Raw genomic sequence first — 24,755 nt, forward strand, 5'->3', positions numbered from 1 at the left:
GAAAATCTGATGCCAGTTACGGTACCTTAGTAAACAAGAAGGCTGATCACAGGGTGTTGACAGGTAGCCAGCCGCTGTCCCCACATGTACAGGAAGGCAGTTCCCGTGGGCTGCTAGCTCCTGTCTTCACGAGCTGGGGGGTATCCTCCGTAATGTACAAAACAGATATCACAAGGCATGTCTGTAAGCGACAGTCACGTCCACACAAAGTCTGCCCAGTGCGGGGCCGCTGCTGGTCCTGGCTTTTTGCGCCCAGCGTGGCTGGGCTGCTGGCTACTTGGCCTGGGCCTCCTGCAGGAGTGGCAGCCTGGCGGCCGGGGGCCTGTCAGACCAGGCAGGAAGCTCGTGCTGCAGTGGGGTCCTCCAGGGGTAGAACGTGTAGCTGATGTCATAGCTCAGGAGGCAGCTCAGGGATGCCACGTAGATGTCGGCAAATCACAACAGGCACCGCAGGAAGTACGTGGGGTTCTGGTCTATGCGGAACAAGCTTCCAAACTGGGCGCTGAAGGAAACTTTGGTCATTTCTCTCAACTCCTTCCTCTCCTTTTTGCACTCCTGCAAAACCAGCTGTGACTCTGCATCTCTGTGAACTTGCATCTGCTCCAATAACCCAGTCAAGGTCTGTAGCCAGGTAATTGTTTGAATGTACTTTTCCATGTTCATGATTCTGAGCTCAGATCTCAATTCCAGGATAATTGCACCCATTCACCAGCCATGCTTTAGGGTCAAGTCCACCAGGTCACTGTATACATGGTCACCAAAATACAACACTTTGGATCCCCTCCATCCAGTAAACTTCAAAAGTTCATCTAAATTGCCCTGCTTATAAATCTGGCCTTTCTGCAACGTGTAGATTTTATCCTAGAGTAAGACGCCTTTCACATTCACCTTTTGGAAGGGACTCTACTTATCACTAAAGAAGTCTGGCTTCTCTGCCTGAACGATGACCACATCAAACAGGTCCCTCCAGTCTTTTTCAACAATATACCTCATCCCTTCATCCACAAAGCTACTGGGGCTATTGGTGATGAGAAACATCTTCTTGCCATGATCAACCAGTTTGGCCAACACTGCACGGGTCTGCTCAGGGTAGCAGATGTACTTTTCAATATCTGCTTCAACTGCTCTGTACATGATTCCTTTGGTGTGCACCTCCCGAACTGAATCCTTGACGTCTTTGTACAGGTGCACAGGCTCATAGTCGATGTTGTTCTTCAGAAAGTACTCATTCACACCGGACAGCAGGGTCATCTCGGGCAGAGAGAAGATGTCCATGAACATGGACGTGATGTCATGGTGTTTCCGTGGGAACTCTCATAAAAGTCGCTCATCTGTTCCAAAGGCACGTGGGAGCCCTGGTACATTTCAATGACTTCCTCATCAGGGACCACGCTTAGGCCTCTGTAGACAGTTCCCAGCTGGATGTAATGAAAAGCACTGATCTTCATCAAGACCGACCGCTGCACGTCATAATGCAGTCCACGGATTGCGAAGTTTGGGTCATACTCATACTTCCTGATTTCCATGGGATACCTGTGTTCGTTGATGAGAAGGTCCCGAGCGGCATTAAATTATCAGTGTGTGGAGGTGCTTAGAATAAAACACCAAGGTGTAATCATCATCTTTCAAGCCGTAGATTTCAATGTCCAACAGGCTCATCTCATTGTTGGAGAAGATGGCATCTGGATTCAGCAAGTTGCTCATAACTGAAGTAACCAATTCTGTGCTCCTCTTTGCCTCCCGGTAGCGCTCCCAAAGGTAGCGCTTCATGTCTGGGGCGGTCCCAGGTGCCCTGCATAAGGGCCCCGTGCGGGTCCCTCGTGTGACCACCCCGAGCCGCAGTCCGGCAGCCGCCCCGCAGGGCCACCACCGCCCTTGCACTGGCCCCAAGAGCCACCCGCCGCCGCCTGCTGCCGCCCCACCGCAAGTGGCGCCTCAGGCTATTTGCCTTTGTTGAGTAAAGATTTGCCAGTTTACATCCTGGAGGCTTGATTATTCAGATTATTTCTGTATAGCTGAATAAATTAGTAAGTAAAGGCCTTTTTGGTTAATTATTTCATTTAGAAAATTATATTAAATAGCTATTTAGCTCACTTATTGCTCTATTTCATTCTTATGTTATCGTTAACATGTACTTTTCAAAGTTGTACATGGACTCTAACCAATCAGATGTTAGATTCAGTTTCACTTTCAAAGAGTAATTGGACATTTCAACTGCTAATTTAAGTTTACTGTCAAATAGGAGACACTTTGGACAATTTATGTTTTTTTATTGTCTGGCATATTTGTTCTTTTGACATCAACTAGTTATCATGTCTTTTGATTTCAACTAGATTTTATGTATTTGTATTCCTTTTTAAATGTAGCATAATTTACGTATGACATTGACCATTTTGATGTGCAATTCTATGAGTTTAACACATCAGGTTACAAATAATGTAACAGCTACCAGGGTCAAGATTTAGAACTGTCCCATCTCCTTCAAAAAATGTCCTTATGCCCCTTGGCGATCAAGCTCTCCCTCTATTTTCAGCCCCTGGCAACTACTGATCCGTTTTTGCGTTTTCCAGATTATCATGTAAACAGAATCATAAAGTATGTAACCTTTTGAGCCTGGCTTCTTTCGTTTGGCAGAATGCCGTTAAGATCCATCCAGGGTGTTACACGCTTCAGTACGTTTCACTGCAGACTAGTGTTCCTTTACATGGATGTGCCACCGTTTGTTTATCCACTTATTAAAGTGCATTTTGAGTTGTTTTCGGTTTAGAGAAATGGTGAACTAAGCTGCTATAGACATCCAGGCACAGGCCTTTCTGTGATCGTGTTTTCATTTCTCTTGGGTAAATATCTAGGAGTGGCATTTCTGGGTTGTTCAGTGACTTATAAAAAATTACTAAAAATGGTTGTGCATTTTGCATTCCCACCAGCAAGATGTGAGAATTCTAGTCACTTAACATGCTTATCACCTCTTGATATTGTCTGATATTTTTATTTTAGCCTTTGTATTAGGTGTGTAGCAGTGTCTCATTGTGATTTTAATTTGCATTTTTCTGATGACTAATGAAGATGAGCGACTTCTCCTGGGCTTATTTGTCATCCCTGTGTTTTGGTGAAGTGTCTTCAAATATTCTTCCATGTTTAATTGGTTGGATGTTTTCCTATTATTGAATTTGCAGAGCAATTTACATATTTTGGATACAAGTCCTTTCTGTTTTGCCAATATCTCCTCTTAGCCCATGGCTTGTCTTTTCATTTTCTTAACAGTATCGTTTGCAAAACAGAAGTTTTTCATTGTGAAGAATTCCAATTTATATTTCTTTTAAACAGTGTGTGTGTGGTTTTTTCCTATCTCTTTTTGCTCCTTGCACCACCATCAGTGATCATTGTACAACAGATTTGTTTTGGTCTATTTCACAAAGCACACACAGTTGCCGCTTCATCTGCTTAACATCAAGGGAACAAGTATGAGGACATGGGATGAGCATTGAACTGAGAGTCAAGATGTCTAGATTCCTGTTTTGTCAGTGGTTTGCTATCAACTGTGAGCTAATTATTTAAATTCTTTAGGCTTCCATTTCTTCATCTCACATTAGAAATAAAACCCAACTTACCCATTTCAGGAATGGTGAGGATATAGTGAGATAAAAGATGCAAAAGTACGTGCAAAGTGCTGGAAGGATGCTACATGCATTATATTTTCCTCTTCCAAGAGCCTCGCATCAACTTTGACAGTCACACTGGACCCACGTTACAAAGGTACCTCTATAACTACAAATATAAGGCTCTAATATACTTTGTGTACACAGTACTTCCCTCTTGCACTCTAGAATATCCTTTGGTAACTTCAAATTTTCTTTTCATGCTCTTATATCCATTTAAAAAATTCTATATATTTAATACTGGATAATCTTCAGATTTCATTTCAGAAACTTGTAATTTTTATTTTTTTCAAAAAGAAATGCTCTAACCAGCAATAGAATTGAGTAAGATTCCTTCCCTTGGACATTTGGCAGAAACATCTTCTTTCATGAAATAGTGGTGTTATTCAACAATGGAGCATGATTTTTTTTCTTCTCTCTCTCAAGGGAGGAAACTGAAGTATAGCAGAAGATTAAACATTCTCTAGGATATGTACAGTCCCTTTTCCAGTAAAAATAGGTAAAGAAAAGGATATTTCTGTGGACAGGAATATTTGTGTTTAGGAAGTTTAGCTGTAAGGTTCTAAAAATTCAAACTGTCTAGGAAAGGAATAAATTTTTCTAAAAGGTTTAGTCTATATAACCATAGGGAGTTAATAATTTGTTACTTTCATGAAGTATTTAAAATCTTTATTTAACATTTTGAATTTAAAAAATTAAAAAGGCTTCTTTATCAGTTATGTAGCTAATTTTGGTAAAATTGCTGTTAGTCTATTTTGGGAAATAGGTAAATCTTACAGTGAATGTGTCATAACCAAATAAGTCAAGTCCAGAATAATTGCTTTAAAACGAAGGTCAAATTATGTCACCACTCTGGTCAATGGCTTTGCCATCTTACTCAGAGTGACAGCCAATTCCAAGGGTCCCCTCTCCCCCACCTCCCTGATGTCAGCTCCTGTCACTCTCCCCTCTTGCCTTCCCCACTCCAGTTTACTGGCCTTCTGTTCCTTGTTCATTTCAGCTCTTGTGTTCTCACGGGTGCCCTCTGCCCAGACTGCTCTTCTCCCAACTATTGCATGGCTCATTCCTGGTCCAGGACCAGCTACATAATTTGTTGGGCCCAGTATAAAATGAAATGTATTTTTTTAAAAAATTATTAAGAATCTTAAGATGGCAACAGCAGAGTATTAAATCAAGTGTGGCTACACAGGTAAGTACACCCACAAAGCCTGCCCTGCCTGGCTCCTTGATTCCTTCATATCTCTGTTTCAAAGTCACCTTGTCTTAGAGAAGTTGTCCTTCTGTTCATTCTATATGAAAGAGTTACCCCTAGCATCCTTGGCCCTTTTATTTTATTTTTATTTTATGTATTGATTACTCGATTGTCTACCTTTCCCCAGTGGGATATAAAGTCCTTACATGCTGTATCACCCAGAGCGTAAGACATACCCAGCACATAACACAGTAGCCACTAAAATATTTGTCAACTGAAAGAATAAAGGAGTAAATGAGAAGTGATAAAAATCCAAAGCCATATGAGTAAAAAAAAATCAAGAGACAGACCAGATTTTAAAACAGTAAATATAAAAACTGTATTTGCATGTATGGGGAGAGGCTCAGATTTGGAAATTCAAATTTAGGAAAAAGGAGAATGGACTCAGCCTCAGTTCTTACATTAGCTGGTTCTGTGACTTTGGAAAGGTCTCTCAATCCCTCTGAATCCCATGCTGTCACCAGTGCAGTAAGGGGCCTTCCAACACTTCGTTCTGTGACTTTATGGAACAGTCTCAAATGTGACAGTATAATATAATAATCTGATTAGTTGAAGATATTTTCTATACATTTGGGTCAAAAAACAAAAACAGGATACTCTTTGGATGACTGGTCTAGCATTTCTCCAGTCTTCTCCTTCAATGTGACGGTCCACTTACGAATATGTATCGTATACAGTATACGTATATACTGTATGATATATTGTGGCCTCACAAAATCATTCTTCCCGAGGGAAAAAGAGCTCTGCTTTGAGGAGTAGCTAGAATTCTTATAAATAGCTTATTACGTATCAGAGTTTGGGTGCCTTGGCCATTTAAACTCTTAAATTGATGACATTCATGTGTTTATTTGAATCCACAGGCTGTCATAGGTTAGTTCTTTAAGAAGAGATGCAAATCTAATTGTGGAGGTCCCCAGGCCCGCACACTTCTCCTCACTCCTTTTTGGGACATTCTGGGGTATCTACTGCTGAATCCATTGTGGAAAACAGAGTCTTCATTTAATATGCCAAGCTCCCTTTTGATATTATTAATTTGAAAAATCAAGAAGAAATGTTGTGATCATAAATTCTCCCAGCATAGACGATGTTGAAAAAAAACCCCCACAAAACACTATAATGCCTTCTGGCTCTGTATGTGTCTGTGTTGAAAAACATTTGTTTTCCAAATCTCAGCCTCTATCCTTTTTGGTCAATAGCTGTGCATAGTACTTGCTCTGTAGTTTGATTTTCATGTCCATTTTGCTTGGGATAATGTCCTATGTCTTTTTTCTTCTTCTGATTCTTTTTCCTCTACTCATTGTGTTTTTTTAGCAAAGAAGCAAACTGATTTCTTCCCCTAGAATCCACATTAATCCTTCCCACTGAAAGATTTCTGGTGTGCTTTTATCACTATTTTTAAATAATCCCCATATTCTATCTGATAGGAGAGCAAGATGGACCCCCATCACATAAGAATAGACAGAGGCAAAATGAACTAAAAGTGAAACCCAATACAGACGTTAAGAGCACAGCTATAGCCTTGGTCAATTGAATAAGGAAGGGCTTAGGAGTCCTATAAATCTCAGTACAAGGTTAGAATAGGGCTTACTACCAGGCTCCACTGATGTTGAAGTCTTGATATCCTCTTGATTATGAATCCTACTTCTAGGGGCAAGGATTATAGTTCCTTATCGGGCAGCCCCAGTTATAACAGTTAGGGAAATCTGAATATAGGAAATTTGCTTCATCATCAGAAAGGCAAGTTAGACAGAGCAGAGCTGAGTGAATTAAAGATAAGTTATAATTGAATGTCTTCTTGCTCAGACAGTAAGGACAAAATAAGAATAAAAAGCACTGTATGTACATATTATTCCCAATTGTGCTACCAGCATGCAAAGAGCATCTGAGAAGCATGAAAATCCAGAACATCCCATGGACATCCCATAAATGAATCTGCAAATACAGATTCAGGGACATCAAGGATGATTTCCTGTCTATGAAAAACACCTCCTTCTCTCCTTCCTAAAGGTTTGGATAAAAGCATAAGAAATCTTCCTACAACAAAAAATTAAAAGATAGATTTGGCCACCTGGGATAGAAGAAAAGACCTCTGTGGTAGGAACTGGAAGCTCTGTTTCCAGTCCCAACCATTTCACTAACCAGCTTGAGTAAGTTTCTCGTAGACCCTTTGTACCAACCCTTCTGTCAGCTAAACACCATGAGTGGGACTCACCCAGCTGACATCAGGTGGGACAGAAGAATCACCCAGCTGAGCCCTTCTCAAATGTTTGAAGCACAACACCACCTCAAAATTATACAATTATATATAATTATTATAATTATATATAAAAATAGTTGCTGTTTGAAGCTACTAAATTTTGGAGTAACTTGTTACACAGTAATAGGTAACTGAAACTGAATTTTGTACTGGAAGCAGGTGCTGTTAGAACACAATCCTAAAGCATGTGGCATTGGCTTTGGAGTGGAGACGTGGGTGAAAGGTAGAAGAGCTTGGATGAGACTGTTGATAAATTGTCAAATGACAAAAGGAAAAATGTTTTTGGAGCCTGGAGAAAAGATGTAGTGCTAGAAAGTTCAGCGAAACTGTTGCCTATAGTAATGTAGAAAATAGAAAAACTAATGAACCATTAGATCAGGCTAAAGAGATTTCCAGACAACATCAAAAGTAGCAACTGGTTTATTTTTACTTTATGTGACAAACTGCCATAGAGAATATTTAGATTAAATAAGAAAATGTACAATTTTCAAGCAGATTTTAGAGGAAATACAAGGAAGCCAAGACTTCCTGTTTCCAAAACAAAAATGTTTTCCATTCCCAGCATCTCTGGATGGTAAAATAATCTCAAAGTAAGAAACGGTCTCAGGGTAAAGATCTTAAGGTTGTTGCTATAAGACCTTTGTTGAGACTCAGAGAGATTTAAGGGTGTGCATAGTAGGACTGATAAAAATCTTAAGGAAATGCCTAGTGGATTCTCTTTGGTAGGAAAGGAGCCTTTAAGAATCTAAGGGTTGAATGTTGTAAAATTTTTTATCTAGATAAAAAGGTGTCAAGAATCTTGAAGGCTTTGTCCCATAGCACCCCGTGTCACAACAAGCCAGAGCAGAGCTTACCTGGAAGATAATTGTGAGTATGATTTTGATCTAATGGAAATTAACCCCAAAAAGAGTCCTGCAAACACACAAAGAGAGTTTTAAGAGAATTGTACTACAGAAGCAGTTAGCTGAATGGACACAGTCCGGAATGAAAAGAGACCTTTGCACCCACAAAGGAAGCAGACTGAGAAAACTACCTAGCCAAGCACAGGTCATTTGTTATATAAAAGAAAAGATGACTCAGAGGGTAAAACCAAGAGCCCAAAGAAGAGAGAAAGGAACCAGGGAGAATCATACCCAGGGAGGAAGACTGGGTCTAATCAAGGAAGTGGCCACAAGTACACAGTTCTATTTCATACGTAGTTGGATTTCTGAATTGGTCTAGACCAGTGACTGCTATGTGCCTCCTATTCTCACCTGTTTGGATGAGAATGTCTGTTATATTTATCCTCTTCCTGTATCACCACTGTCTGTTGGCTTTGAAGGGGCAGATAACTCATCTCTTTATTCAACATATTCAACTTCTAGACTTACTTACATAACAATATTCTGAACCTCAGCTTGAGCCTGAAGCTAGAATTGGGTGAGAATTTTGAAGGGCTTCGGAGATGTAAATGTATTTGCATGTGGAAGAAATATTAATGGTCTGTGGCCAAAAGGTGGACTGTGATAGGTGAAAGGTGGTCACAATTTATTTGATACTCCTACCCTGGAAGGCTGGAGTCTCATATTCTTCCCTTCTAATCTGAGCTGGCCTCCTTGACTTGTTTGATAGAATGCAGCAGAATTGACATTCTGGGAATTTTGAGACTAAATCATATAAAGTCTTTAATTTTTCATCTATGTGGCCTCTTGGGACACTTTCTGGGAACCAGGAACCACCATGCTGGAGAGGACACATGTAGGCATCAAGATGACATCTCCACTTAGCACAGTCCTCCAGCTCAGACATAGCATGGAGCTCTCATGGACTCGTGGACCAGCCCAACCACCAGCTGTATATTACGGAGTGACCTCAGTCAATGCTGTGTGGAGTAAAAGAGTTGCCCAGCTAAGCCCTGCCTGAATGTCTGAATCACAAAATTGTGAGAAAAAATAAAATATACTTTTATTTAAAGCTGTTGTGTTTCGGGGGGATGAATTGTTTTGCAGCAGTAGATAACCAGAACAAAATCTCTTTCTCTTTCTGGGTCTCAGTTGCCTCACCAACAAAATGTGAGATTTGAATCAGACCTCTAAGTTTCTTCAAATTTTAACAAAAATAGCAAAATAACACATAACTATTTTTATTAAACTGCCACAATTTTACTTATAAAACATCTATAAATAGTAAGCATTACAAATTATGCCACTTCTGACTAAAATGTCAGAAGTAGAGTTAAAACACTGGGGAATTATTGTCAGTACACACTAACCACCATTCTGGCTGAAGATAGGTTAGCAAGGTTAACGTTTTTATAGAGAGACAAACTGATTTCTCCTCAATGATTCTCCATAGGGGCTGGCTAAATGCACTCAAATTACTTAATATCTAAAACAGCAGTCTTTCAAACAAAATTTACCTTGAACAAGGCATATGAAAATTGATCCAGAAAATTAACTCCTATCTGCAAATACATCACTGACTATGTATATATGTATGGGTAAACGCATATACTTCTGCCTACCCATTTAGCACGGGAGGTCTTAACTCAGAGTCTATGTACCCTCAAGGAGTCCAAGGATAGAGTTCAGGTGGTTCACATATTTTCAATGGAAAAAATTACGTATTTATTTTCCCTAACCTTTAACTGGATTTAGCATTAACTTCAATTATGCATGCAGGTAGCAAACCAGAAAAGTATTAGCAGTATCTGTGATTTTTGTTACCAGTAGCAGTCACCAATATTTTCATATCACATAACAGTTGTTGCAGATATCTCTAATTATCATTTGCACTCATCACAACTTTGTAGGGTTATTACTCCCACCGATAGTCACTACTGAATGCATTAATAAAGATATATATAATTAATGTATGAATCCTACTATATCATAAATTCACTTTTGATATTTTAATATTTTATCATAATTGGTTTCCTTTTTAATGCTATGTTTTAAAATTTATGTATTTTTAAAAAATTATTCTGAAAAAGGATCCATAGGCTTCTCTAAGTCTAGAGAAGGGGTCGATGGCACCAAAAGGTTAAAAACCTCTCACTAGCCTCTCCAGCCAGCCAGCACACACCGAGCCCCTGCCATGGGCCCAGAGTGGTCCTGGAGATCGACACACCAATACATTAGTTTTCTCTCATGCTTTGCTTCCGCTCCCTGTTTCCTACGTTAGTTGCTCTTACTATCAGCCCCTGACTTAGGCCCCGATCTCGCTTCTGGCCTCTTCATTCTTCACAGATTATTTGGCCTCATACTTCATCACAGAGAAATTGGAACTTCCTCATTTTATCTATGTCCATTGATTCTATTGCTACCTATATGCTGTTCTCTCTCAAATATATAAATTTCCAAATCTCGTGTCTCTTTTGAATTTGAATTCTAACCGCCTACTCATCCTGAATATCCGCCACACACTTCAGATTAAACAGGATCATTCATTACCCATTCCTGCCATCACAAGCTCTGACTCACTCACCCCTAGGCACAGATGGTGACCACAATTCTGTGCATTAGACTCTTTGGTGCCATATCTGGATTTAACTCCCTCTCCCTCATCCCCAAATTGTAATATTTAATTTGTCCCTTTCAATATTTCTGAAATCCATTTCTCTTACTCGACCCAGACCCTGCTCCATTCTAGCCATGACCATTTTAATAATCCCTTAAAGAATCTCCTGGTTTCTAGTAGCTCACTGTCTTCAGTCCAACTAGAGTTATCCTTCTAGAACTCAAATTAAGTCATCTCACTTTCTACCTTAAAAGCTGTATTGCCTAGATCAGTGAGCCTCACCTGGGTGATCTGTTAAAGCACAGGTTGCTGGGCCCCACCCCCAAGGTATCTGATCCAGTAAGTCTGTGGTGGGGCCTGGAAATTCGCATTTCTAACCCATTCCCAGGTGAGGCTGCTGCTGCTGCTCAGGAAACTACCCTTGAGAATTACTGGCCCAAACCAGTAAAACTGTTTGCTTCGTAGTTCTTCCAAGAAAAAATGTTTCAGTACCACCCTCCTAAACATGTAGGCCTATTTATTTATACATTATATATTCAACGCATGTTCTAATGCACTAACATAGTGGGTACATCATGAAACACACTAAAAATCATCATAAAAAGATGAGATCAAAACAAATAGAAAGTTCAAGACTATTCTTCCTGCATCCAAAGGGACCGTGTTGTTCACTCTGCATCAGAGGATTCTGGGAGGGATAAAGATTAAGAATAAGCCCACGACCTGAGATGCAAAGTCTTATCCTCAGTTTTTCTGGTCAATCATAGCCAGCCTGCGTTCTCTCTAATCCTGGCTCCAGACCATACGTTACAACCTTAGGAAATTTCCTTAACCTCTCTAAGCCTCTGTGTCTTCCTCTGGAAAATGGAGATAATGTTAGTAACTACCTGGGATCGTTCTTAGGATTAAATAAATTCATATGCATAAAAAAGTCCCTCGCGTATAAGAAATGTTTGATTAATGTTGACTATCATGACTGCTCCCAGTTAGACACCTTATGCTATAACCATGCTGATCAGTTCACTGTTCCCTGAATAAACATCTACAACTCAATGTCTTTGCTCATGTCGTATCCTCTACCTGGAATATACTTCCTTTGTCTCCAGTTGATAATATCCTCCTCATCTTTCACAGCCCAGCTGAAAATATTATGTCCCCCGTGACAACTTAACCCGAACTTCCTGGCATAATTAATTGGTGTCTCCTCTGTGTTCCTCTGCACTTGTACAAGCCTCTGAATATGGCTTTCCACAATGTATTATGTACAGTTGCTTACATGCCATTTCCTCCAATATTGTGAGCATGATGTGAACAATGTCTAGTTGACCTATGTATCCATCACATCACCCCCAGAAAGTGCTTGGCACATGGCAGATGTGAAAGAGGGTGAGGACATGAGGGTGACAATCCTATTCTAGTTCCACAGCCCAGCCTGTGACCTTGTGTTCGGCTGCAGATGGTGTTTTCCCCAAGTGACTCCCCACTTCAGCCCCACTTTCCCTGGTTCCTTGGCCAATGAGGCTGTGATATAATAAAAATGAAGATTTGGTCTTTTTCCCAGATTCCTGGCACACAGCTCCTAAAAACCTTGAAAACTTCAGCGTGATGAGTGTCTTGTGCATGCTACTGAGACGACTGGTTCCAGGGGACCCTGGACAGCTTCAGGATGGCGGTGGTTCATTAGAAAGATCAAGCTTTAATTAGAAACTTGGGACTTTCAGTCCTTTCCCCTAACTTCCTGGGAGAGGAGAAGGGCTGAGATGGAGTCTAATCACCAATGATCAATGATCTAACCAATCATGCCTGCATAAAGCAACCCCCATGAAAACCCCTGAACAACAGGGTTTATTAAAGGGCTTCTGGGTTGATGAATGCATCCATGTGCTGGGAAAGTGCTGCACCCCAATTCCACAGGACAGAGCTCCTGCACTTGGGACCTTTCTGGATGTCACCCTATGTACCTCTTCATTCGGCTGTTCATTTGTATCTTTTATAATGTCCTTTCAAATCAACCTGGAAACCTAATAAAGTATTTTCCTAAGGTTTGTGAACTCTTCTGGCAAATTGTCAAACCTGAAGAGGGAGTTGTGGGAACCCCAGATTTACAGCCAGTTGGTCAGAAGTACAGGTGTCAATCTGAGCTTACAACTGGCATGGAGGCAGTCTTCTAGGACTGAGCTCTTAATCTGGGTAGTTAGTGTCAGATTAAATTGAATTGTAGGCTACCCAGTTGATGTCCACAGAGTTGAAGAATTGGTTGGTGTGGGGAAAAAAAACAAAAAACACCCATTTGGTGGAATGTGAGTAAAACCAGTTCAGAGAGGACAGTCAGGTTTCATATGGAAGTCTGCATCCATCTAATAGAAATATGCTAGAGGTACCATACCTCAAACTATGCCTTCATCAGCCCTGCATCCCATCCAGCTGAACAGTATGTCCACAAAATGGTGACAGACAAAACCTATTCAAATTGATACCTCAGTTCTTCTCCCTGGTTTCTGTAATGTCATGGCCTTGGATATAAAAAATTGAATGCTTGTCCTCAGTTGAAAACTCTCCCCAACCTCATTAATAAGAAAGCCCAAGCTTCCAAGGCCCTGAAGGCTTTAAATTATGTTTCCCTTGAGTCAACGCTGGACCCCTCGGTTACAGTATGACCCAGTGCACATCCACATCCATTTGAACCACAGGTAAAATGTATTAGAGGTTGTGCTTCTCAACATTGCCCTGGTTGTCTGCAGGGCTCATCTTCAGTTCTTTCAGAGTTGCTACCAGGTTCTCTGAGTAGACTTGCTCTTTGTAAATCCTTGTTGCTCGCTCTATGAAAAATACTGGAATCAAAGTACACTAACATTTTAATAAACCAGTCAAAGCCCATCAGCCACCTGCTAATCAGGGTAAGACTGTCACCCTCCCTCTGCCCAGATTCAACGGAGCTCTGTTTACATGTACTCGTGATACTGGGCTATTTTATTGTGAAAGAAAAGCTAGCTTCATGTCACATAAGGTATATTTTTAAACCATGGCACACAGCATAAGGGAGCCAGATACGCCCCTGTCAACCCTAATGAAAGAAGAGTATCAAACCCATTAAAAGGCTAAAGTCCAATCACCCTTCAGTGACTTTTCTTCTCATCAGCAAAAATGCTCATTAATTCTAATATCTTTGCTTTCAGGCATGAACTATGAGATCTGAACAGCAATTTCATTTGTAATGAATACATTTTGACAGAAGTAGAATTATGATGATTCTACCGGTAATAATAATAATAATAAAACATATCACAGGAACCAGAGGATTCTCTGAGCTGGCAGGGGATCTGTGAGACCCCTCTGTCTGTACATAGTCTTATGATGCCCAGAAGCACCTGTATAAATAGTGTGACTATAAAATCATGAGGCTGATTCTTCTAACCAATAGACCAGAAGGCATAGGTCCAGATAGCAAACATCCATTACCAACTTAATCAAGTGTTGAGGATATGGTCTGGTCTTTTGAATAACCCTGCGAGCCTATTTTTGAGCCTGTATTTGGTGAATCTACAGGAATGCTTTTTCTGGGATGGGAGATTATTGTAAGGATACTGGGGACAGGTATGTAGGAGGCAACAGAGTCACCTTGGAACCCAGAGATTCCAGGTCTGGATTTTCCTAAAGAAAGAGATAATCATTCTCCATGATTAAGACATCAGTGAAATAACCAAGATCTCTTACTTGACTTAGCATGTATATTTTCCACCAGAAAAAAAAATCTTTGAGCTCTGCATACAGCAGGTACTTAACAAATATTTGTTCAATGAGTGAGTGAATAGGTTCAGATTTGCCACTATCCAACACTATCCAATTGCTTCCCTAGTCTTTAAGGAACAAGGCTGTCCAATCCCACAACCTAATCCCACAACCTAACCCCATGACTACACTAAAGGCAGGGGAAAGCCTCATGGAATAGGCTTCCCTATTTCAATAGGAATATATCAGCCCTGGGCTCCCCACCTCCAAGATAATTTAACATAAAAGAATAGACTACTACTTTTTCAAGCCCCTGCATTTATGTCTCTGCTACCAATAGCCAAATATATCATAGTTTCTAATCCATCCGAACATATACTACCGCTCCCATTTCACAGGTAAGCAAACTAGTTCAGAGAGATTAAGATTCTTGCACCAAACTACACAGCTAGAAAGCATGAAGCCAGGCTTACAAACCCTGGTCTCTCACAGCAAAATCTTGTTCTTCCTAATGTGCCTACCACTGTAGTGGCCATGAATCAATAGAGCAATTAGAATTGTTATGTCTATTGTAATATGTAGTTAGAAAAAGGATTTGGTTTCAATAGATCAAAGAGAAAAGAAATTAGAAAGAGAGCCTGTGGGGAAATGTGTATATGGAGAGTTGCCAGAAGAGAGGCCAGCCAAGAAAGGATTTAACACAATTGCTTATCAAATGGGCAAAGGACAGGACCTGCAATCCACAAGCGAGGACACATAATTAGAAGACAAATGGGGAAAACATTTAATTTCTGTAGATATCAAGGAAAAGCAAATTGAAACAACAGCTTTATGCCTTCTAAACCAACAAAGAATGGCAGCACTCAGTGTTATCAATGTGCTGTGAAGGCCATACGCAAATGGACCCTGGTGAAAATATAATTTAGAACACCTATTTGAAACAAATTTACCTATAATTGTCAAGAGTCATGAAGATGTTTATGTCCTTTATCTTAAAGAACATATGAGAGAAAGAAATATATATCTTTATATACATAAAGATGCGAACCATAGCAATATTCAGAACAGCAACAGTTTAAAATTAAGTGCCCACAAACAAGAGGATGTTTGTGTTATATGATGGAATATTACAGCGTTAGCTCAGTCTATCCCCTCTGGTCTGGACCATTGCAGTAGACTTGTTTCTTGCCGCCAGCGTTGTCCTCCAATCCAGGCTCCACTCTGCCACCAGATGGGGCTAATGAGTATGGCACTCCCATCGCCAGCCTGGTGGAGTTCCAAGTTCTGGGACAGGCCCCCAGGGCTTCTGTGAGCTTTGTTCCACCTGCCTGTCCAACTTCATTCCTTGCACCTGCCCCACCTGCAGGCCTGTGTTCCTAGTGTATTAAATACAATATAAACACATTCATTTCCTGAATAAACATCTATAACCCAATGTCCTTGCTTATGCTGTAGCCTCTGCCTGGAATATCCTTCCCTCATTTCCACTCGGTAAAACCCTTCACATCCTTCACAACCCAGCTGAGAAGGTTAGCTGGGCTTTACTCATGCACCTTTAGAATTAGTGGAGCTGTATCTGTACAACAGATGCCAGTTTGCCTTCAAAACTGAGCTTACTTACTGCCTCTTTGTAAATAATTTCTTAATTTTCTACACCTTCATTCCCAGGTGAAATCAACCATGCTTTCCTTGGGACCTCCAATGAATGGTCTATCATGATTATGTGGATGTTTATCATGGTATCTGTTATTCCTCATTGCATGTATTTTTGTATATGTCTCTCTCTATTAAACTCCTTGAGGTCATGGGCACATCACCATAGCCAATCTTATTCACTATCATTTACTTAATGCTTACTCTATGCCAAGAACTGTGCCATGCATTTTGCATTTTATCTCCACATCTCATTAAAATTTTACAACTCTGATAAAGTATGCTGTTAATTAGTCTCAGTTTAAAATATGTGGAAACTGAGGCTCAAAGAAGTGGAGTAACTTGCCCAAGGCACAAAGTGAGCAAATGACATAGCCAAGACTTGAACCCTGGTTTAATTGATTCTGGCCATCTACCCACCATACAGTCTCATTCTCTTTTTTTTTTTTTTTTTTTTGGTGGTACACGGGCCTCTCACTGTTGTGGCCCCTCCCGTTGCAGAGCACAGGCTCCGGATGCACACGCTCAGCGGCCATGGCTCACGGGCCCAGCCGCTCCATGGCACGTGGGATCTTCCCGGACCGGGGCACGAACCCACGTCCCCTGCATCGGCAGGCGGACTCTCAACCACTGAGCCACCAGGGAAGCCCTCATTCTCTTTTTTAATATAGTAGCTGAGCATCTTGTCATCATGGAGGAGCCTGAAGGTTCCCAAAGGCAGACATTGGGGCTTCTTAATGAAGACAGGCTGAACGAAGGTAAGGCCTTGACATGGAAGAAAGAACAAGCTGAGTTCTGATGACATCACTGTCATCACCAGGATCCAATGGTGCCTGAAGCTGGCCCTGTGCTGTGGAGACCTCAGCTTGAAGGATGTTGGTTCCGAGGCTGGAGGTCGGGCCCGAGCTCCTGTGGTAGGAGTGCCGAGTCCAAACTTCAGGACTAACAGAGAACCTCAGACCCCAGGGAATATTAATTGGAGTGAGGCTTACCAGAGGTCATCACCTTGGAACCAAGACCTGGCTCTACCCAACTGCCTGCAAACTCCAGTGCTGGACACCTCAGGCCAAACAACCAGTAAGACAGGAATACAGTCCCACCAATCAAAAAAAATAAAGAAAGAAAGAAAAGAAAAGACAAAAAACTATGTTACAGATGAAGGGACAAGGTAAAAACTTACAAGACCAAATAAATGAAGACAAAATAGGCAACCTACCTGAAAAAGAATTCAGAGTAATGATAGTAAAGATGATCCAAAATCTCGGAAACAGAACGGAGAAAATATAAGAACCATTTAACAAGGACATAGAAGGACTAAAGAGCAAACAAACAGTGATGAACAACACAATAACTGAAATTAAAAATATGCTAGAAGGAATCAATAGCAGAATAACTGAGGCAGAAGAATGGACAACTGAGCTGGAAGATAAAATGGTGGAAATAACTGCCGGGGAGCAGAATAAAGAAAAAAGAATGAAAAGAATTGAGGACAGTCTCAGAGACGTCTGGGAAAACACTGAACACACCAATATTCGAAATATAATGGTCCCAGAAGAAGAGGAAAAGAAAGGGGCTGAGAAAATATTTGAAGAGATTATAGTCGAAAACTTCCCTAATATGGGAAAGGAAATAGTCAATCAAGTCCAGGAAGTGCAGAGAGTCCCATACAGGATAAATCCAAAGAGAAAGACAACAAGACACATATTACTCAAGATATCAAAAATTAAATACAAAGAAAAAATATTAAAAGCAGCAAGGGAAGAGCAACAAATAACATACAAGGGAATCTCCATAAGGTTAATGGTGGATCTTTCAGCAGAAACTCTGCAAGCCAGAAGGGAGTGGCAGGACAATTTAAAGTGATGAAAGGGAAAAACCTACAACCAAGATTACTCTACCCAGCGAAGATCTCATTTCGATTTGGCAGAGAAATCAAAAGCTTTTACAGACAAGACAAAGCTACGAGAATTCAGCACCACCAAACAGGCTTTAAAACAAATGCTAAAGGAACTTCTCGAAGCAGGAAACAAGAGAAGAAAAAGACCTACAAAAACAAACCCAAATCAATTAAGAAAATGGTAATAGGAACATACATATTGATAATCACCTTGAGTGTAAATGGATTAAATGCTCCAAACAAAAGATACAGACTGGCTGAATGGATACAAAAACAAGACCCTTATATATGCTGTCTACAAGAAACCCACCTCAGACCTAGGGACACATACAGGTTGAAAGTGAGGGGATGGAAAAATATATTCCATACAAATGGAAATCTAAAGAAAGCTGGAGTAGCAATACTCATATCAGATAAAATAGACTTTAAAATAAAGACTGTTACAAGAGATAAAGAAGGACACTACATAATGATCAAGGGATCAATCCAAGAAGAAAACATAACAATTATAAATATTTATGCACCCAACATAGGAGCACCTCAATACAAAAGGCTAATGCTAACAGCCATAAAAGGAGATATCAACAGCAACACAATAATAGTGGGGGACTTTAACACCCCACTTACAACAATAGACAGATCATCCAGACACAAAGTAAATAACGAAACATAAGCTTTAAATGACACAATAGACCACATAGACTTAATTGATATTTTTAGGACATTCCACCCCAAAGCGGGAGAACACACTTTCTTTTCAAGTGCACATGGAACATTCTCCAGAATAGATCACATCTTGGATCACAAATCAAGCCTTGGAAAATTTAAGAAAATTGAAATTGTATCAAGCATCTTTTCTAACAACAATGCTATGAGATTAGAAATCAATTACAAGAAAAAAAAACTGTAAAAACACAAACACATGGAGGTTAAACAGTGTGCTGCTAAATAACCAAGACATCACTGAAGAAATCAAAGAAGAAATTTAAAAATACCTAGAAACAAATGACAATGAAGACACAATGATCCAAAACCTATGGGACACAGAAAAAGCAGTTCTAAGAGGGAAGTTCATAGCAATTCAAGCTCACCTCAAGAAACAAGAAAAATCTCAAATAAACAACCTAACCTTACACATAAAGCAACTAGATAAAGAAAACCCACTACAACTTAGGAGAAGGAAACTAAAAGTTAGTAGAAGGAAAGAAATCATACAGATCAGAGCAGAAATAAATGAAATAGAAACAAAGAAAACAATAGCAAGGATCAATAAAACTAAAAGTTGGTTCTTTGAGAAGGTAAACAAAATTGATAAACCTTTAGCCAGACATATCAAGAAAAAAAGAGAGAGGACTCAAATCAATAAAATTAGAAATGAAAAAGGAGAGATTACAACTGACACCACAGAAATACGAAAGATCATAAGAGACTACTACAAGCAACTATATGCCAATAAAATGGACAACCTGGAAGAAATGGACAAATTCCTGGAAAGGTACAACTTTCCCAGGTTGAACCAGGAAGAATTAGAAAATATAAACAGACCAATCACAGGTAACGAAACTGAAACTGTAATTAAAAGTCTTCCAACAAACAAAAGTCCAGGACCAGATTGCTTCACTGGTGAATTCTATCAAACACTTAGAGAAGAGTTAACACCTATCCTTTTGAAACTCTTCCAAAAAATTGTAAAGGGAGGAACATTCCCAAATTCGTTCTACAAGGCCACCATCACCCTGATGCTAAAACAAGACAAAGATATCACAAAAAAAGAAAATTATAGACCAATATCACTGATGAACATAGACACAAAAATCCTCAACAAAATACTAGCAAAGAGAACCAACAACACATTAAAAAGATCATATACCATGATCAAATGGGATTTATCCCAGGGAGACAAGGGTTCTTCAATATATGTAAAACAATCAATGTGATATACCATATTAACAAATTAAAGAATAGAAAGCATATATCATCTCAATAGATGCAGAAAAAGCTTTTGAGAAAATACAACACCCATTTATGATAAAAACTCTCCAGAAAGTGGGCATAGAGGGAACCTACCTCAACATAATAAAAAGACAAACCCACAGCAAACATCATTCTCAATGGCAAAAAACTGAAAGCATTTCCTCTAAGATCAGGAACAAGACAAGGATGTTCACTCTCACCACTATTATTCAACATAGTATTGGAAGTCCTAGCCACAGCAGTCAGAGAAGAAAAAGAAATAAAAGGAATACAAAATGGAAAATAAGTAGTAAAACTGTCACTGTTGGCCGATGACATGATACTATACATAGAAAATCCTAAAGATGCCACTAGAAAACTACTAGAACTAATCAATGAATTTGGTAAGGTTGCAGGATACAAAATTAATGCACAGAAATCTCTTACATTCCTGTACACTAACAATGAAAGATCAGAAAGAGAAATTAAGGAAACAATCCCATTTACCATCACAACAAAAGGAATAAAATACCTAGGAATAAACCTACCTAAGGAGGCAAAAGACCTGCACTCAGAAAACTATAAAACACTGATGAAAGAAATCAAAGATAACATAAACAGATGGAGAGTTATACCCTGATCCTGGATTGGAAGAATCAATATTGTGAAAATGACTATACTACGCAAAGTAATCTACAGGTTCAATGCAATCCCTGTCAAATTATCAATGGCATTTTTCATAGAAATAGAACAATAAATTTCACATTTTGTATAGAAACACAAAAGACCCTGAATGGCCAAAGCAATCTTAAGAAAGAAAAACAGAGCTGGAGGAATCATGCTCCCTGACTTCAGACTATACTACAAAGCTACAGTAATCAAGACAGTATGGTACTGGCACAAAAACAGAAATATAGATCAATGGAACAGGATAGAAAGCCCAGAGATAAACCCACACACATAAGTCACCTTATCTTTGACAAAGGAGGCAAGAATATACAATGGAGAAAAGACAACCTCTTCAATAAGTGGTGCTGGGAAAAATGGACAAATACTAGTAAAAGAATGAAATTAGAACACACTCTAACACCATACACAAAAGTAAACTCAAAATGGATTAAAGACCTAAATGTAAAGCCAGACACTATAAAACTCTTAGAGGAAGACATAGGCAGAACACTCTATGACATAAATCACAGCAAGATCCTTTTTGATCCACCTCCTAGAGAAATGGAAATAACAAAAATAAACAAATGGGACCTAATGAAAATTAAAAGCTTTTGCACAGTAAAGGAAACCATAAAAAAGACAAAAAGACAGCCCTCAGAATGGGAGAAGATATTTGCAAACAAAGCAACTGACAAAGGATTAATCTCCAAAATATACAAGCAGCTCATGGAACTCAATATCACAAAAACAAACAACCCAATACAAAAATGGGCAGGAGACCTAAATAGGCGTTTCTCCAAAGAAGACATACAAATGGCCAACAAATAAATGAAAAGATGCTCAACATCACTAATTATTAGAGAAATGCAAATCAAAACCACAATGAGGTATCACCTCACACCGGTCGGAATGGCCATCACCAAAAAATTAGAAACAATAAATGCTGGACAGGGTGTGGAGAAAAGGGAACCCTCTTGCACTGTTGGTGGGAATGTAAATTGATACAGCCACTATGGAGAACAGTATGGAGGTTCCTTATAAAACTAAAAATAGAACTATCATATGACCCAGCAATCCCACTACTGGGCATATACCCAGAGAAAGCCATAATTCAAAAATATATATATGTACCACAATGTTCATTGCAGCACTATTTACAATAGCCAGCACATGAAAGCAACCTAAATGTCCAACAACAGATGAATGGATAAAGAAGATGTGGCCCATATATACAATGGAATATTACTCAGCCATAAAAAGGAACAAAACTGAGTTATTTGTAGTGAGGTGGATGGACCTAGAATCTGTCAGAGTGAAGTAAGTCAGAAAGATAAAAACAAATATCGTATGCTAATGCATATATATGGAATTTTAAAAAGCAGTGCTGGTGAACCTAGTAGCAGGGCAAGAATAAAGACACAGACCTAGAGAACGGATGTGAGGGCACGGCAGGGGAAGGGGAAGCTGGGATGAAGTGAGAGAGTAGCACTGACATATATACGCTATGAAATGTAAAATGGATGGCTAGTGGGAAGCAGCATCATTGCACAAGGAGATCAACTTGATGCTTTGTGACGACCTAGGGGGTGGGATAGGGATTGTGGGAGGGAGGCTCAATAGGGAGGATTTATGGGGATGTACGTATATATATACATATATAGCTGATTCACTTTATACAGCAGAAACTAACACAACATTGTAATGCATTTATACTCCAATAAAGCAGAAACTAACACAACATTGTAATGCATTTATACTCCGATAAAGATGTGGAAAAAATATATAGTAGCTGACACATAAAAGGTGCTCAATAATTGTTATAAAAAAAAATTACATGGCAAGCTGGATAAGTGTTTACAACAGTTAGAATAAAGGCAGAATATATAAAATGGATCTACACACTGTTTACAACTCAAGCAAAACTATGTGTGCATCTTTGACAAAGACTTGTGAAACTGACAATGGCAAAGATCAATTTATTAGAGAAACAGAATTCTGGAAATTTTAAAATTGACTTTCCCCTTTCATAGTATTCTTAAATTGCTTATCAAGAATGTTGTTCATGAAAGCCTAGCTCAGTGCTATTCTACCATCAGAGCTCCCAAAAACATAAAGGTATCAACTGAATGCAGAAACCAGAGGTCTTAACTGGTTAGCTACTGAACATTCCTGGTGAAAACTGTATGCATATCAGCAGGCCAGAAAAATGGATATGTATAAAGGAGAAGAAATGCCAGTTGCCTTTTGTGCTGAGCTGTCATACATAAGGAAGACTTGCACAAAACCTTAATTCCGTCTGAAAAGTAAACAAAACCAGAACTTGCCAGCACCATTTCATAGAAGTGAATTCCAGAGATGGATCTTTAAGTCACCTCTCCACTATATGCAAAGAATGTATTGAAAGAGTAGGGGAGAGAGGCAAGAGAAAGGAGAAAGAGAAGGAAAATGAGAGTGGAAGAAACAAAATGTGATTTGACAAAGAAGAAAAGAAAAGAGGCAATTAAAACTCAAATACATCTACCTGTTGGTTCTCTTAAAAATCCTTCCCTGAATTTTCGCATTTCAAAATGTGCCATTGTTTAATTTCACCTAAGGAATAGGAAAAATGATGGTGCCATTAATTGAAATGGGAAATCCAAAGGAGGGGATGCTTTGAGAAAATATAAGCCTGTAAAGAGGACTTGATAAACGTGTGTGCGTAGGCCATTAAATGCAAGTGTCTTGTTTGTTGAGTTTCAGTTTCCAATAGGACATCTTTCATGGCCTGCCAAAATAGGAACACCTCCTCCCAAGGAGCAAGACTACATTTCAGTTAATTTTCTATTTCAATAAGATAGAAATTGCAAGTCAGCAAGAAACAGAGACAGGCTACACAGTTTCCTTAGTCTTGTATTCCCGATAAAATGCAGGGCCCAGAAATAGCAAGAATAGACCTCACTGCTCTTGCCCTTTGCCTACAAATGACTAATGATGAGGGTAGGTTGAGTGGAGGTAGGCTGAGGGCAGGTGGGGCTACCCTGGCATTGAGGCCACATTGAAGGCTAACAACACACACCCCTTTGCAATAAGTTTAAGGGAACAGCATAGTCTTTTCTTCCCATCAGAGACTGACATTTAACCCCATCCCAAAGTAATCACCACCTCCACTTTTCTCTCCCTCTATAAGTCAACAGGAAAAATAACATTCCCCAAATAAGAGATTCATTTCTCATCAAAATAAAACCTTCTTTTATGTAACTACACAGACGCTTCCTTACTGAAGCACTAAATTCAAAAGGAGCTATAAGTTAAAAGAATCTGCTCTTATCATAAATAAAAGATTGTATATGCGAACTTATTTGCAGTAAAATCTTATGATAAAAAATATAATTTATACCCTAGTTTCTCCTGTGTATTTTATGTAATATCCCAGTAAAATATTTCCATTTTACAACATGTACCTATTAAAACCATTTCTCATAAAACTGTCAGCATAAAATACAAAAACTGGAAGGAAAAAGCAGAGGAAAAGAAAATATATCAAAAAGAGGTGATGAAAGGCAACAGAAGGATGCTTGTGGAAACCCTCCCAGTGAGACATAAATAACAGTAATATGGAGGCAGTGGAAGATGCTAATAATTAAGTAGGATCTTTTAAGGTGAATCCTTAAATCCTTCTTCAAATGCCATTCGTTTCTCTATGCTAACAAGGAATACTCTCACAATAAAATCTGGAGACAGGACCTTACTAGTGACACAGAATGAGTCTACAAAATAAGTCAATTAAAAAGAAAGTGTCCTGGGCTTCCCTGGTGGCACAGTGGTTGAGAGTCCACCTGCTAATGCAGGGGACACAGGTTCGTGCCCCGGTCTGGGAGGATCCCACATGTCGCGGAGTGGCTGGGCCTGTGAGCCATGGCCACTGAGCCTGTGCGTCCGGAGCCTGTGCTCCGCAACAGGAGAGGCCACAACAGTGAGAGGCCCAAGTAGAGCAAAAAAAAAAAAAAAAGTGTCCTGGAGGACTTTCCTGGTAGTGCAGTGGTTAAGAATCTGCCTACCAATGCAGGTGATATAGGTTCTAGCCCTGGTCCAGGAAGATCCCACACGCGCGGAGCAGCTAAGCCGGAGCGCCACAACTACTAAGCCTGCACTCTAGAGCATGTGAGCCACAACTACTGAGCCCGTGTGCCACAACTACTGAAGCCCGCG

At 39.7% G+C, this 24,755-nt stretch overlaps 1 protein-coding gene and 1 pseudogene across 25 annotated transcripts in view; both read right to left on the minus strand.

Moving 5' to 3' along the window:
* LOC116764761 overlaps positions 1-24,755 on the minus strand; it is a 430,466-nt gene that overhangs the window by 38,160 nt on the left and 367,551 nt on the right. Inside the window, exon 9 of one of the 25 annotated variants that reach the window (XM_032653658.1) lies at positions 23,089-23,156. The exons of 23 other annotated variants lie outside the window; for them this stretch is intronic. The gene's annotated coding sequence lies outside the window, so the exon portion shown is untranslated. Of the gene's footprint in view, positions 1-15,747; positions 15,772-23,088; positions 23,157-24,755 lie in introns of those variants that run through there. One more of the 25 variants, XM_032653666.1, reaches the window with a different exon arrangement.
* LOC116764763 lies at positions 274-1,785 on the minus strand (annotated as a pseudogene).

This window comes from Phocoena sinus, chromosome 13, assembly GCF_008692025.1.
Source record: "Phocoena sinus isolate mPhoSin1 chromosome 13, mPhoSin1.pri, whole genome shotgun sequence".
Taxonomy (NCBI): domain Eukaryota; kingdom Metazoa; phylum Chordata; class Mammalia; order Artiodactyla; family Phocoenidae; genus Phocoena; species Phocoena sinus.